Genomic DNA, 14,636 nt, shown 5'->3' on the forward strand with positions numbered 1-14,636 from the left:
GCCATCCCGGCTATCCCCGTGGACCGCCGGCCGCCGCTCCTCCATCCTGCGGCCGCCCAGACCCGTGCGGGCCATGGCCGAGTCCCCTCGGCTTCTAAGCGTTTTCGCCGCCCACTGACGGGAGCATAGCCTCCTCCTTGACCTCCGGCGACGAACCATCACTGCCCCGGGCTCCTCCGGCCGCCGCTTCACCGCCGGCGCCCTTGAACCCGAGAGGAACTTGGTGGACTTGATCTCCGCCGCCGTGCCATTGGCCACCTTCCGCCGCCGGCCAGGGGGTGCCCCAGACCTCACCAACCGGCCGCGCTCTCCCCTGGCCGGACCGCCCGCCGTCCGGCCGCCGGCGATCAACCCTAGCTCCACTACCTAGGTAAGGCTGTATTGATGTTAACAGCACTGTATTTTGGGATTCCGGTGGCCTTTCCGGCGATCCGAAGGCACCCTGATGACAGTAGAAGTGAGCACGATCATCGTTACTCCGTGCTGAGCATCGTGCTCACCTCCGTCGGGGTCATCGGTTACTCGGTTTGCGTGTTAGAAGCGAATTAGGCGCTGTGCGCGTTGTTTCACCGAATTTCGCGTCGCTCGTACGTTTCCCACAGTAGCCGAATTTGCTCCGAAAGGTGAGCACGGTCTCCGGCACGCCGAGACCTATCATGCGGGTGCCTCATGCTTCACTAATTCATGTTTGGTTTTGTGCAGACGGGCACCATAAAAGCCGGCGAATCGCATGAAATAATCGATTTGGGTAATACGGGGAGGGCTTTTATGTATTTTGGGTTTGTTGTGGCTGCTGTTGCGCAGCGATGGGTGAGTATGGTAACCTCTGGATCTGATTGTCCAGGCCCAGCCCTTAGAGAGACGAAAAGTGATTTCGATGCGTTTCTCGCTACGAAAGTCCTGCGACGGAACGCGGGTTCGCGTCGCGAATTTTCGATCCGGTGCTTCGTACAGCTATTGGGCTGTATGTCGCGAGCCTTGATCTTTGTGGTCACTTGCGTCATTTCGAGGAACGTTTCAAAGATGAACGAGTGAGAGCGACGGGTGGGTTGCGGTGTCGAATTTGACACTTTCGGGGAACCGGAGTTCCGTACTATTAATTGCCCGATAATTGTTGGTAGTTGTTGGTGTAACTTGTGTTTGCTGACTCAAGACAATCCAATTGGTGTGTTTTGTGGCAGCGGGTGACTCTTTATGATGTCAGACATTTCGGACAGTATCGTGGGTTCTGCCGACGGAGTCCGGATGCGATTTTCAAGACGTTGCGGTCGAGGTTACGGTAGTCGGTTGTTGGGAAACCTGATCTCCGTGGGATTATGTTAGTGGGGATTAAGTGAATGATGTATGTATTTCTGTAAACTTTTTGGGTTAGCACACCCAGTGGACCCGTCCAGTGAGGGTGCCTTTGACGTTCTTTTGAGTCAGGAGACTAGGCGCGGGACAGTTTGTACAGGTGGGTACTTCGATCCGAGTTGGTCCAGTGATGCGTCGCTCGGTGATGGGATTTCTTACCCTTGCTCTTTTGTTATTATCCATGTTATATGTATATGATTGAGCTTTGCACCTCTATTGCTTTACTATACTACCCACGTTGTTTGATTATGACTCTACTCAAGATGTTTCTATGACCTTAGTGTTATGTGTAGGAGCTATGGTCTATCTGTATGTGATCATGTTTCGTTTTTGCTCTACTTAGCTTATGTTGACTGCATACTTTGTTTCATATTTATAGTAGGAGGCAATTCCGATGATTGATCTGTGAGATCATCGATCTAGTCGATCAGTCGATTCTAGTAATTCTCAGTATTGTGACCGTATTCGCCGAGATGAGTTCGTCGACCTTTGTTCGTCTGCATGACGATTAGAGTCGGTATACCACTGAGCGGGTGGGATGTCGCGTTAGTTTGCCGACGGATGGATTATACTTTACTCATTCCTAAATTGTGGACATGATGGTCAGTTTCCATATACTAGTTGATTAGACTTGGTCAGTCTTGTTTTGGTTCATGAGAAGTATTTGCATTATGTGGTGAGGGATGTCGATGATATGTCATCCTAGTTGGACGAGTGGTCGATCTTGTGCTTCTTTCAGTTGACGACCTATCGCGTCGGATGGGCCCTGGGGGGCAGGATTGTCGTCTGGTTGCCGACTGTTTGATTATTGAGCATATTGCACTCTCACCTCTACACTCGTGATTTCCACGAACACTTGCGGTCTGATGCAACCGCAAGGAGATTTTTTTCCGAAAAGTGGTTGAATAGTGCAACCGGTGAGCCCTAGAGAAGGTATATGCACTGGAGAGCAGTAAGTAGTGGCACTGGCTGAGGTCTGCGGAAATCGGCTGAACCCAAGGAGAGGCATTGGTTTGCAGATTGCCGGTACTTTGGACTTTCGCTTGACCCGAATTGACGCGATATGTTATGGAGTAGCAAGTCGTTGCATGCATACTTCTCCAGTTCTTACTTTAAGGGTCTTGCTGCATAGTGTAAGATATTATGTATCTTTCGGGTTCAGTTACGAGTAGCGGTAGCGCTTATTCAGTTAGTATTTACTTTTTTCAGTTTTATTGCTATATTTAGCTATATCTGCTATTCCTCTATACATCCTATTTTGTTTACTATTGTTCCTACTTTATTTCCACTGGACCGTGTCTGTTGTATAAGTCGTCCTGATCCCGGTGAGTTACTCAAATCGCCTGCTTCGGCTTGCGGGTACCCACTGGGAGGAGACATATTTAATGTTTACCTTCCGCCCCCATTTTCAGGTTTACTTCTGCGGGGGCGGGTATGATATAGTGTGAGCCGAGACGGAGGTGGGCATAGAAGATGTACCGCGCCTCAAGTAGAGCTTCCGACCCTCAGGTTATTGCACCGAATTTAGTATATCCCCATCTTATGTATACAAAGTGCACTGCACAAAAGTCCTATTTCTGTTGATTTATAGCTTAGTCGGTTTACATGGTTCAGTTTTGTGTTATTATCTGAGTTTTCAGTTGGTTTTGGAATGTAATAAAGAATTTGTGTTTTCTTGAAATAAAAATGGTTTTCTACCCCTCTTGGTAGCGTTTTAAAAAGATAAAAGTTCCTGTGTAGGGAACAGTTTTCAAAGGGTTTTTCTGTGATTTTGTATCTTAGTATTTCAAAACCTGTTTCTGTGGTTGGAAACATTTTAACTGATAGATGTGAATATATGTTTAAATATTGATTGGAAAAATGTGAATCTGTGGTGAATGGTGTATGAATATATAACTGTGGTTATTTGTATGTTCATCTGGTTGTGGTTGTATCATGTTTGAACTCTTGTACTTATGCGACGCCGTGCAAATACAGGGGAGACTCTGTCCGTGTGAACAGTGGATCTCCTGTATTTGTGGCGGATCTGGCATACCCTGGGGTCAGGTTTTAAAAAAAAAAAAATTCAGACGCTTTTCCGCTATGCTTTAAACTAAAAAGGGACCCCGGGGCGTGATAGTGTGTGTGTGTGTGTGTGTGTGTATAGAGAGCCCGGCTATGGTGCTTGTAAAAGTACCAACTACTTGTTACTTGTAAGTTTTTTACTGTTAGATCTACGTCTTTAATCATTTTCAACCGTTAGATTATACTATTCAACCAACTACCCACTCAACCCTAGGGGGCCCACATCATCCTCACCGTACATTCCTTAATCCAAGCGCCGAAAACTTACAAGTACCAATGACTTGGTACTTTTAAAAGCATAGGAGCTCAATTCTGTATACACACACACACACACACACACACACACACACATATATATGTGTGTGTGTGTGTGTGTGTGTGTGTGTGTGTGTGTATGTGGTATCTCTGGTGTTCAGCAGGAGAGACTTGTCGACAGCTCTTGAGAGTATCGGGACAAGTCCGAGTCACGTTGGCGCGAAATAGACGCAAAACGGACTCAGCGGGGACGCGGGAGCAGGACTTGGCATTGGAATCTGCAAACAGCAGATTTTCTGCTTNCAAAACGGACTCAGCGGGGACGCGGGAGCAGGACTTGGCATTGGAATCTGCAAACAGCAGATTTTCTGCTTGTTGTACCGGTACAACCATCAAGGCGCACCGGTATACTTTCTGTACCGGTACAACATTAGGGGTGTACCGGTACACTTCGACAGATTTTACACAGCTGCTCTCGGGTTGCCATTTGTACCGGTACATTTGCCCTTGTACCGGTACACCTGAGTAGGTGAGGGGCTTTTTGTAATTTCGTGCCTCGTACGTATCACCACTCCACCCCTTCACTATTTACATGTGTAGAGAGGCTGAGAGAGTATTCTATTTGCTTATTCTCCTCTCTCTCTCTCTTTCTAGCATCGGCCGAGCAAGGAAGAGCTCGGGTAGATTTCGAGTTTTGCCGACGTCACGCCGCGGTGCCGTTCGAGCGTGTCTTCGTCGTCGTAGCATCGCGAGGAGGCCGAGCGAGGGTGCGATTCCGCCGTTCTCGACGTCGCGCCGGATTGGAATTCGCTATCGAGGTGGGTTAATCGTCGGTTTGTCTTCTAAGTGTATAGTTGGTCGACATGTGTTGTTGTGTTGATAGATTTTGCTCAGTTCATAAATTTTAGCATATTCTATATAAAATCTGAATTGGAGCTTCCTCGTTGCATGTATCTACTAGCACATGTTGGACTGGAATTTGACTTAGGAGAAAACAACTATTATGACCTGTCATATGCTTAAACTACCTGATTTAGCTCTAGAAGTCGTTGTTATTTTGTATCGCTGCAGTATTAGTGTGGTGGATACCCCGGGTAGTTTAGATTTTAGTTACGCTCGCGCTGAGATGCTGAGTATATTTTTACGGTAGTGTTCAGACTGTTCCGGACTGTTGGGGGCCGTCGCAGTTGACGGTGGACCCCTATCGCCGTTTTGGCGTCAGATTGTGCTGAGGGCACGTGACCTGTTGGTTGTTAGACTGGTTGGACCCTGTTACTTGACTTTGGTTTGTGAGAGCCTAATTGAGCTCGACAGAGATACGCTGCATACTCGGTTGGGTAGCTCCCACGAGTGCCACTCCGGAGACGGGCGTTGTGCTTTCGCGTTGGTGTCATTCGTGCAGGTTGGACTTGCTCTCCACGGACCGCTTAGTGTGGAGGTAGCTGTATAGTCGCAACCGGGCGGGACGGGTGTGTTCACAGTCCCAGGGACGGGTAGGCTTACAGTCCCAGTTGGATTCGGTTAGAATTGACATTTATTACAGTTGGTTAGAGTAGAGCATGATAGTGTAGTGGCTTGTAGCTGTAGATTTTCTTCCAGCATTTCCTACTATTCTTGCTCCCTTTTGTAGACTTAGTAGGTGGACCGACGTTGTTGAGGGCGGCACCCACTGAGGACTACTTATTTTTACAGTAGTTCTCACGCCCAGTTGTTCTTTTTTATTTTGCATAGCCATCGTCGTCGGCTGCTGCTGATCCTGATCGTGTAACGACCCAGCCCACTAGCAACAATAACTCGTTGGGCCTAAACCACCAGCCCAAAATGCTTAAGCCCAGTTATTATTACTAGTGTCTAAGTCTCTTATAAACCCAATGACAACCCCATTTCTATCCGATGTGGGATTATTGGGGTGTCACAAACTCCCCCCGTTAAGGTCCTGACGTCCTCGTCAGTCTAAACACACACAGCCCAAGATCACGAGGCTATGTGAGACTCGTCTCGCTAGCCCGTCATCCAGACCCTGGCTCAGCCGAGACTCGCCACACATGTCCAACTGGTGAACCAGCTCTGATACCAAATGTAACGACCCAGCCCACTAGCAATAATAACTCGTTGAGCCCAACAACCGGCCCAAAATGCTTAAGCCCAGTTATTATTACTAGTGTCTAAGTCTCTTATAAACCCAATGACAACCCCATTCCCATCCGATGTGAGACTATTGGGGTGTCACAGACTCCCCCCGTTAAGCCCTGACGTCCTCGTCAGTCCAATCACACACACCAGCCCAAGATCACCAGGCGATGTGAGATCATCTCGCTAGCCCGTCATCCAGACCCTGGCTCAGCCGAGACTCGTCCCACATGTCCAGCTGGGTGAACCGGCTCTGATACCAAATGTACGACCAGCCCACTAGCAACAATAAACTGTTGGCCTAACCACCAGCCCAAAATGCTTAAGCCCAGTTATTGATTACTATGTCTAAGTCTCTTATAAACCAATGACAACCCATTTCTATCGATGTGGTCTGTCACGCCCCGGGCCGATTTTAAAAGTCTTTTTAAGAACAGAGTTGCGGAAAAACGTGCAGTTTTTTTTTTTTTTTTGAAAATACCCTCGTTCTCAACCGTGGCCCACGCGACGTACAGAGCCCGCCACAAATACAAAGTTCCTCTGTCCACTCGGACAGAAGTCCTCTTGTATTTGCCACGGCGTACCAACGATACAACAGGATCTCAACCACAACCTATATTTACCAATCAACAACCAAGGCATGATAGCATAATCCATACAGCTAACAATCCTTAGAATGATGCATGCCTCTAAGCACTCCTTAGGCGCTGGATGATGCGATGCAAATACAACAAACATCCTATTTAAAAGTGCTCCCCCACACGGAAGCTCTTTGCTTTTAAACTCTAATAATCATTTATAAAAGCCATTCGAAAACCTTTTAAAACTGTTTCCCACACGGAACTTTATTTTGAAACCGACTACCTCGAGGGGTAGAAAACACGATGCAGGACTACAAGAAAACCAAAGTCTCCACAAGAACCAAAACCACAGATCGAAAACTCCAATCTCATGTATAATTAAAACATCCATAATCTCATGCATAACGGAAACACCACATCAAAACATCTAACTGAACCATTTATTAGAGAAACTACTACAGTGCGGGAAAGGAATAATGCCCAGGGGACGGTCGCTACTGCCGTCTAACTAATCGTCCTCTCGTCGAAGCTCAAAATCCAACTCCTTCGTCTTTGTAACCTGGGGGGGGGGGAAAGGGGGGTGAGAAACCGCAACCATGGTTTCTCAGTGGGTTACGACAGAGCACGAAGGCAAGTCGTAATCACGAAAACCAAAGGAGGTAGATAAACAAGTTATTAACTGTAAGCTGATATTGAAATAGGACTACAGTAGCTACAACAATAAATAGGAAGCAATGAATAAACCTGCTACTGTATAGAAAACAATGCAAAGAATGCCTCAATGTACTGAACCAGAAACTGTTACCCAATCTGTGCCTGCTGATCGGTCCGCAACCTCAGCGCTACCTGTCACAACTGACCGCCTGACCAATCCGCCCGCATTTGACGGAACCTATCCGGATAAGTACACTTCCGATCGGTGGCCAAACCGAGATCCGGTGTTCATGAATACCCCCAAGTGCTGTGACTAAGTCAATGCTGGTAGCTCAAACAAAAACAAACCCGGCTAAAGCCGGTGCCCTAGCCGAAGCCAACCAACGAGGGCGTACAATGCAAACTGAAAATGGATGCCTAGGGCGGTACAACGCCGAACCGAAATAGGTGCTTAGGGCGTACCAACGCCGCACCCGATCAACCCAGATCTGGGAAACACACGCAAGAGAGTCGATGGTTGTTGCCTGGACCCAAGGGTCCACAGAGATACTGAATACAAGCAACCTGCTCTACATGTCTATCCACAACTATACAAGCAATCAAAGGGGTACGATAACCAAACGATAACACAGCAATGACATTAGAGTCTAAACAAAGAATAGAAAAACAGGAGGAAGAAGTGGAAACGTCTCATCCGACTTTACCAGCTCGAAGCACCCACTCTGTCACTGTCGCGTCGGAACGACTGAGTACGCACAAGTCTACCGGACCAAAAGACCACAAGTCAGTATCAACCACTAACCCAAAAGCACGAGAACTCACAAACCCACACAGGATCCCGTAATCGGTTTTCCTCAAAACCGATTCCCCGGTACTCACCGGAAAGTCCCGGAAAACCACACCGGGACGCCCGTCGACCCACTAATTCCGAACTCACCGGACTCGTGCCACGAGTCAACCCGATGCCCCCAAAGCACTCCAATTTGGATCGCCGTGCAGCGAACACAGAGGTAACACAACCATACGATCATCGCCGGATCATCTACGAATCCGGGTCCCGGAAGTGTCTATTTCGACACCGGAACCTCCGTCGCTCACCTATCATCATCAACCCACAAAATGACGATGGTGACCAGCAACAAGGCCAGCGACAAAACACAAAGACCAAACACTGGAAAGAATCCGAACCAAAACCGCGTTCTTTTCGGCGAATTTCGCCTAAAAACGCACCGAAATCGAGCCTACCGATTTCCGGCGAAAGCTAACGGACCGATGGACAATCAGTCCAGCGATCATAACAAACTCCCACACATGCCCACAGTAGCCACTCAAAGCACAATTGGCATAAAAGACCCTCTAATACATAAAATACTCATCATTTTATGTAATTTTGACGACTCAAGGGCTCTTCACGCAAACCGAGGGACTTCGAATCCGCAGCAGACGCGTACGTGACAGGTCTCGACGTACCGGAGTCCAGTGCTCACGATCCGGAGCCAGCGGCTCACTGGTGGGAAGCGCGGGGAGCAACCCGAAAGGTTCACGAACAGCGCGCATCAGGAAGATCGCACCGAACAGAACTAACCGGACACTTCTGATCCAAAGTGAGTGAGCACTGTTTTCTGATCAGCACTGGACCAACGATCACCTGCTCACATCGGAGCATTCAGGACAGCCTCGGAATCGCCGGATAACCGTGCGCAAACCCAAAACGCAGCCAAACAGGCTGAACGGAGCGACAACGCAAAACAGTGGAACGGAGTCTCCCGGACAGAAACTAAGGTGAGCACGATGATCAGAACTTGCCAGGATCATCGTGCTCCCTTCCGTACAGATCGGAGAGGCTGGGAAGCCCAGAACGAAACCCACTCAATAAGCCATTTCGGCTTGGCCGGAGCACCTTTACTCGGCCTGGCTTATCTCGCGGCCACGGAACGAGTTACTGCGAGGGCCTCGAGGTCTTGTCGGGTGTGGGGGAGGTGAGGAACATCGCGTGCTCACCCTCAGTGGCGGCTGGAAGCTGGGCGGCGGCGCGGGCGGAAGTCAAACCGATGCCCGCACGAGATCGGGCTCGGGTTTCCAGAGGTCTGCTGGGCACGGCGCGGCCGGGGAGCTCCGGGACGGCGGAGGCGGGCTGCAGGGAGGTCGGGGGATTACCACGGGGTGGCCCAAGGTGGCGGCGGCGCTGGAAGAGGCCGCACACTGCTTCAGCTCGGGCTCGCGGGTGGCAGCTGCACGCCGGCCAGGCGCTGGCGGCGCGGCGCCTGGGCGCGGCGGCGACCGGCGGGGAGGGTGCCGGGCACGGGGGACGTCGGCCGAAGGTTCCAGGCGGCGGCGGCGCGCTGCAGCGGCTGCAAACCCAGCTCGCTGAGCATCGCCTAGGGTGCAGATGCGGCCCGGGGTGGCAGCGGCGCGCAGGCGACGCTGGCGGTCGGCGGGAAGGTCGCCGGAGCACGGGGCGACACCGCCGGAGGGTCAGAGGTGCGACAGCCCGGGGCTTCCTCACAACACCGGAGAGGAGAGAAAAGAGAGAGAAACCGAGGAGTAGGAGAGAAAGAGGGAAGTCGGGACAGCTTTCCGGCTGGCCGAGCAGCCTGTCGCGGCGCGGGCGATGGCACTGGGGTGGGCAGGAAGAAGCTGAGGCGGCTAGGAGGCTAGGGTTGGCTGGGGTTAGGTTAGGGGATCAAAACCCTAAGAAACAACTATTATATAAAGCGGCAACTTCGCAAAAAGGTCCACTAACACCGGAATCAATCCGAGCCCCTCACCGGAACGACTAAAAACGCAGATGAACGCCCTCCACGTACGATCCTCGCGAAACGGTACATAAATATCGCGACTTTCGCGAAAACTACCGTTTGCCAACTACCGACCTCTCCTCGATCAACGCCATCTCCGCAATCCGTCCGTCAGTTTGCGAACGGATTGCACCGGTGCGATCAGCACCTCGGAGGACAACCAAAGCTGCGATTTTCGTTTCGTCTTGATCGACCACGATTCACGACAAATCAACCTTCTTCGAATAGAAGGAAACACACATAAATACATATAAAACATGTATTTTTGGATTTTCTCGAAATCCGTGCGTCGAACTCAAAATCCGTCAGCGTCATTAGTTCTAGAATAGCTGACCCGGTCGAAACGAGCTATTGGACTGCTATGAACAGAGTCCGGTACAAACCAGAAGCCAACTTCTCACCGCGGCTTCTCCGGAAAATCGAGTTACTATTCACTTTAAGTGAAACTTGGAAATCGCGTAGAATTTCCGTTTTAACTCGTTTTCGCCCGAAACTTGACGAGTGCTTTTGTAATTAAATTACACACAAAAACATCGTCAACCGAGAGTTTAGCTACACTGCAAAAAATCTCAGTCCTTACAGATCGTGGTAAGGGCGTCGCGAGTTAGAGCCCTACCAGACGAGCCAAAGCTAGTGGAGTACCAGCTACAGGTAGTAGTAGTTTTTGAGTTCTTATACATACTGTCATTACTGTTTCTGGCGAGGCGAGCTTTTGTATACAGATGTTGTATGTATAGTGAACTTTTATTTGCTACCAGGTTATGTTTTGTTCCTTACAGCTCTATACTACTGGTTGTAGTATTGTATTTTCACAGGTACAGCTATCGCTTCGTATACAGGGAAAATTATATATATATATATATATATATATATATATATATATATATATACATATGTATATATATATAGGGTCCGGCTACTATCCTATTAATAGGATTAAGGATATTGTCCTATCAAGTCGATTTGAATGATCAGAACTTCAAATTGATAATCTGTACCGTTGAAATTGATCTACACAATTAGAAATGTTTAGAAACCAAATTTTGTAATATTTAAAAATCATTATCAAGTTCATCTTAAGAGTTGAAAAATAAACGGTCATAAATAAATAACCTTCTTAAAATAGAGGTTATGTAACATACCGAAACATCTGTGGAATATATTGGACTTTAGCCAAATTGACCAAAGTGCTCGAAAGAAATAGTGGGACAAGTTTCATTTAACATTCCAACAAGGTTGGAAGGGTTAAAAGTGGGTTCTAAAGAAGTTAGAAGGATTTTAGTATCGTTCGGTGCGAAATAGAGTCGAAACGGAGCCAAAAATCAAGTCTGGGCAAAGTGTACCAGTACAACCATCGAGTTGTAACCGGTACAGACAAGTGTACCGATACAAAAAGAAAGTGTACCGGTACAAACGTCCCAGACTCGAGGGAGTTGCTCTCGGGTTTGGTCATACGAGATCGTGTTACCGGTGACACGAAAAAGTGTACCGGTACACTTTCGGCTGACAGCATAGAATTGGGCTACTGTAAATAATATTGTTTGGGGGGCCTAGTTGCAATTGTAGCACACTATAAAGAGGCCAACACTTCTCCCCTTTCACAGCAGCCCCTCTCCTTTTCATTTCTCTCATTTTCTCTCCCTCTCTCTCTCTAGAAACTTTGCACCAAGGCAAAGGAGAAGGATAAGAAGGCTTGAAGATGACATTTTGAGGGTTTTGAAGGATCAAGAAGCTCTCCTTCAAGGTGATCTTGGAAGAGCTTGGGCTAAGGTGAGTTCTTTTGCAAGAATACATCTAGGATTTGGATTTCTACCCTAAGATCTAGGGTTTTGATCTTCTTGCAAGCTTTAGAACATTGTAGAGACTTGGAAACACATGAAATCCATGGTTTCTTCAAGGTGCTGTAATGGTGAAACTCTAGGGTTTGCTCTAAGCACCCTAAGAATGGTTGGAATGGTTCTAGATGAGTTCCTAGATGTCAAACAAGCTCTCTTTTGTTTGTTTTAGAGATCGATTTGGTGTATTTTGCTATGTGACATACTAGGACACCAAAATTGGGACTTTTGTCACGGGTGGGTTTAAATATAAATTAACCCTATACAAACCAAATTGCTAGGTACACGAACGCGTTGGTGAAGTCGGTTCGACGATTCGTCGAGCCTACGCGAAGTTATTGAAGAAATGGACTGTTGAAGGTTCGTTTCCGCCTGGAGGGCCGAGGCGACGCCCAAAAATCATGAAATCGGAATCGTGGGCTCGTGGCAACTAACCGTAGACCTTTAATTTCCAGATCGTGAATTGGTGGCCGTTTGGGTGGTCGCGCGAGAGTTTGGGCCGAACCAAGTCACAGGTGCCGCGAGAGGCCGATTGCAAGTGACTACAAGCAGAGTGCGAATTGAGGTGGGTTGTGTTTACCGAAGCGACTAGGTCGCCTGTATGTCTAAGATGAGTGTTTATCATTGATGCATATAGTGGTAGCTAATGTTAGAGCATGTGAATGTATGAGATGAATGCTATATGGGCTACCAATGAATGCATGAATGACATAGTATAGAAATGCTAGATAAATGCATTGATTAATGCTAGTTGAATGCACATTGCATGTTATAGAAATGCTAATGTAAGAATGCTAAGTGAATATATGATAAGCATNATGAAATTTGATTTCTAAATACTTCAAGTGGTATAGATCATTTTCAACGGTGCCGATCCTCGATTTGGAGGCTCTATCATCGAAAACAAATAGATGGCAATGGAGCCCGTTTGCTACCTATAGTATTCCAGCTCAACTCTATATATATATATATATATATATATATATATATATATATATAGATCGAGTGGCATCGAACCTAGTGTTAATAAACATAGGTTGAACAAGTGTGGCATGTAACCTAGTGTTAATAAACATAGGTTGGATAAGTGTGGCACCGAACATAGTGTTATTGAACATAGGTTGAGTATGAATCTAGTGTCATGAACCTAGGATGGATAAGAATGAATATGACCCTAGTGTTAAAGAACATAGGTTGTGGAATAAACCTAGAGTTAAAAATTAACCTAGGTTATGTGATAAAGCATCAAGCCTAGAGTCAAGTGGATCTAGGGTGGAAAGAACATTGGACCTAGATAAGTCGGCACTATAGGATTAAGACCAACCCTTGAGTTATGTGAAATGGATTCCGGAATCCCAGAGCTTATGGATCACACCGAGAGAGGTGTGGGGCGCGTGCGACGATTTCGCTGCCCGGGGCTATACCATTGTTGTGGCATGTGCGACGATTTCGCCGTCGGATGGTTTAGCCGGATTGGGGATTATACCGCCGGGTGAGTCGAGTCATGGCTGAGCGTGTGCGACGATTTCGCCGCCAGGTGGCTAAGTCACGGAGCATGGTGGGCTGTGGTTGGCTGAGGTGCATGTGAGAGTTCCTTCACCTCGAGCTGGACAGAGTGCGAATTATCCGCAGTTGATTGACTCAAGACCGAGTCGAGTGGCATAGATGGTTAAGGTAAAGATAACCTTAGGAAAGAATCGCCAATAAGCTTAGTGTGACAAGCTAATAGAGTAAAGAATGGCTAATAAAAAAGAATGTCAAGAATAAAGAATTGCAAGTAGTAAAGAAAAGCCAACGCTAAAGAATGGTAAATGATAGAGAGTAAAATTCGTAATCTACTTGCATAGTTGCATGGATTTCATATTGCATTTTGTGAGGCATGTTATCTGTTAGTTACATAATAACATGATGATATATATCTGTAGATGTTTTTGGACTAACATGATTGCAGTACCTCCTTGGACCTATTGGTCGAGTTTTTTCCTTGGGTGGCTGTACCCACTGGGAACCATGGAGTTGGTTCTCACCCCACGTTGTTTTGGGGTGTTACAGGTTCGCACGTGAGCGGTGCGGCGGCGCGAGGCAAAGGCGTAGCTCCGTAGATAGCGCCCTACCCAAAGACCAGAGATAGCAGTACCTCGAGTCGGCATAACCTAGGGGTAGAGGGAAATGAAAAGAACAAGATGATGGATTAAACTTGTAATAAATTATTGTAACTTGGATTGTATTCGGAAGTTGAAAAAAATGTAATAGTAATTGGGATGTAAAATACACCTAAAGATGAATGTTGTAATAACTTAGTTGTTTTATGTTTTTGATACTTCTTTATGCAATCTTTGGTTGAAATGTGTTCCTGGTTGGAACTTCGTACATTGTACAGGTTGCGACGCCTAGGACGTACAGGGAAAACTCTGTCCGTTCGGCAGTCTGTTGGCGTGCCCGAACCCGACCAAATAGGCGGGGCGCGGGGTGTGATAGGTTAGACTTTCTCAATTCATAAGCAGAGTTATCGAACATTATCTAAATAGTATAAAGAATTTTCTATCAAAAATTCAAGCAATTTGGATTACACTATACCGTTAAACAAGCAAACGACTCATATAGGCTGTCAAAAATTGTCGATTTTACGACACTTTGATCACCATGTAAATAATTTTTAAAATTTATGAAATTTAGTTTCTAGATATTTCAAATACTCTAGATCAACTTCAACGGCTCCGATCATCGATTCGGAATCTCTATCATCAAGAACAATTTGATAGGACAAGTGCTACTATCCTATTAATAGGACAGTAGCCCTGGCCTATATATATATATATATATATATAGACAGAGAGAGACAGAGAGAGAGAGAGAACTAGGATGGAATAATATTAATAGCACCAATGACTTGGTGCTATTAAGTTTTCTGCCCTTGGATTAAAAGATGTGCGGTTAGAATGATGTGGGCCCCCTAGGGTTGAGTG

Source organism: Ananas comosus, linkage group 4 (genome assembly GCF_001540865.1).
Source record: "Ananas comosus cultivar F153 linkage group 4, ASM154086v1, whole genome shotgun sequence".
Lineage (NCBI taxonomy): Eukaryota > Viridiplantae > Streptophyta > Magnoliopsida > Poales > Bromeliaceae > Ananas > Ananas comosus.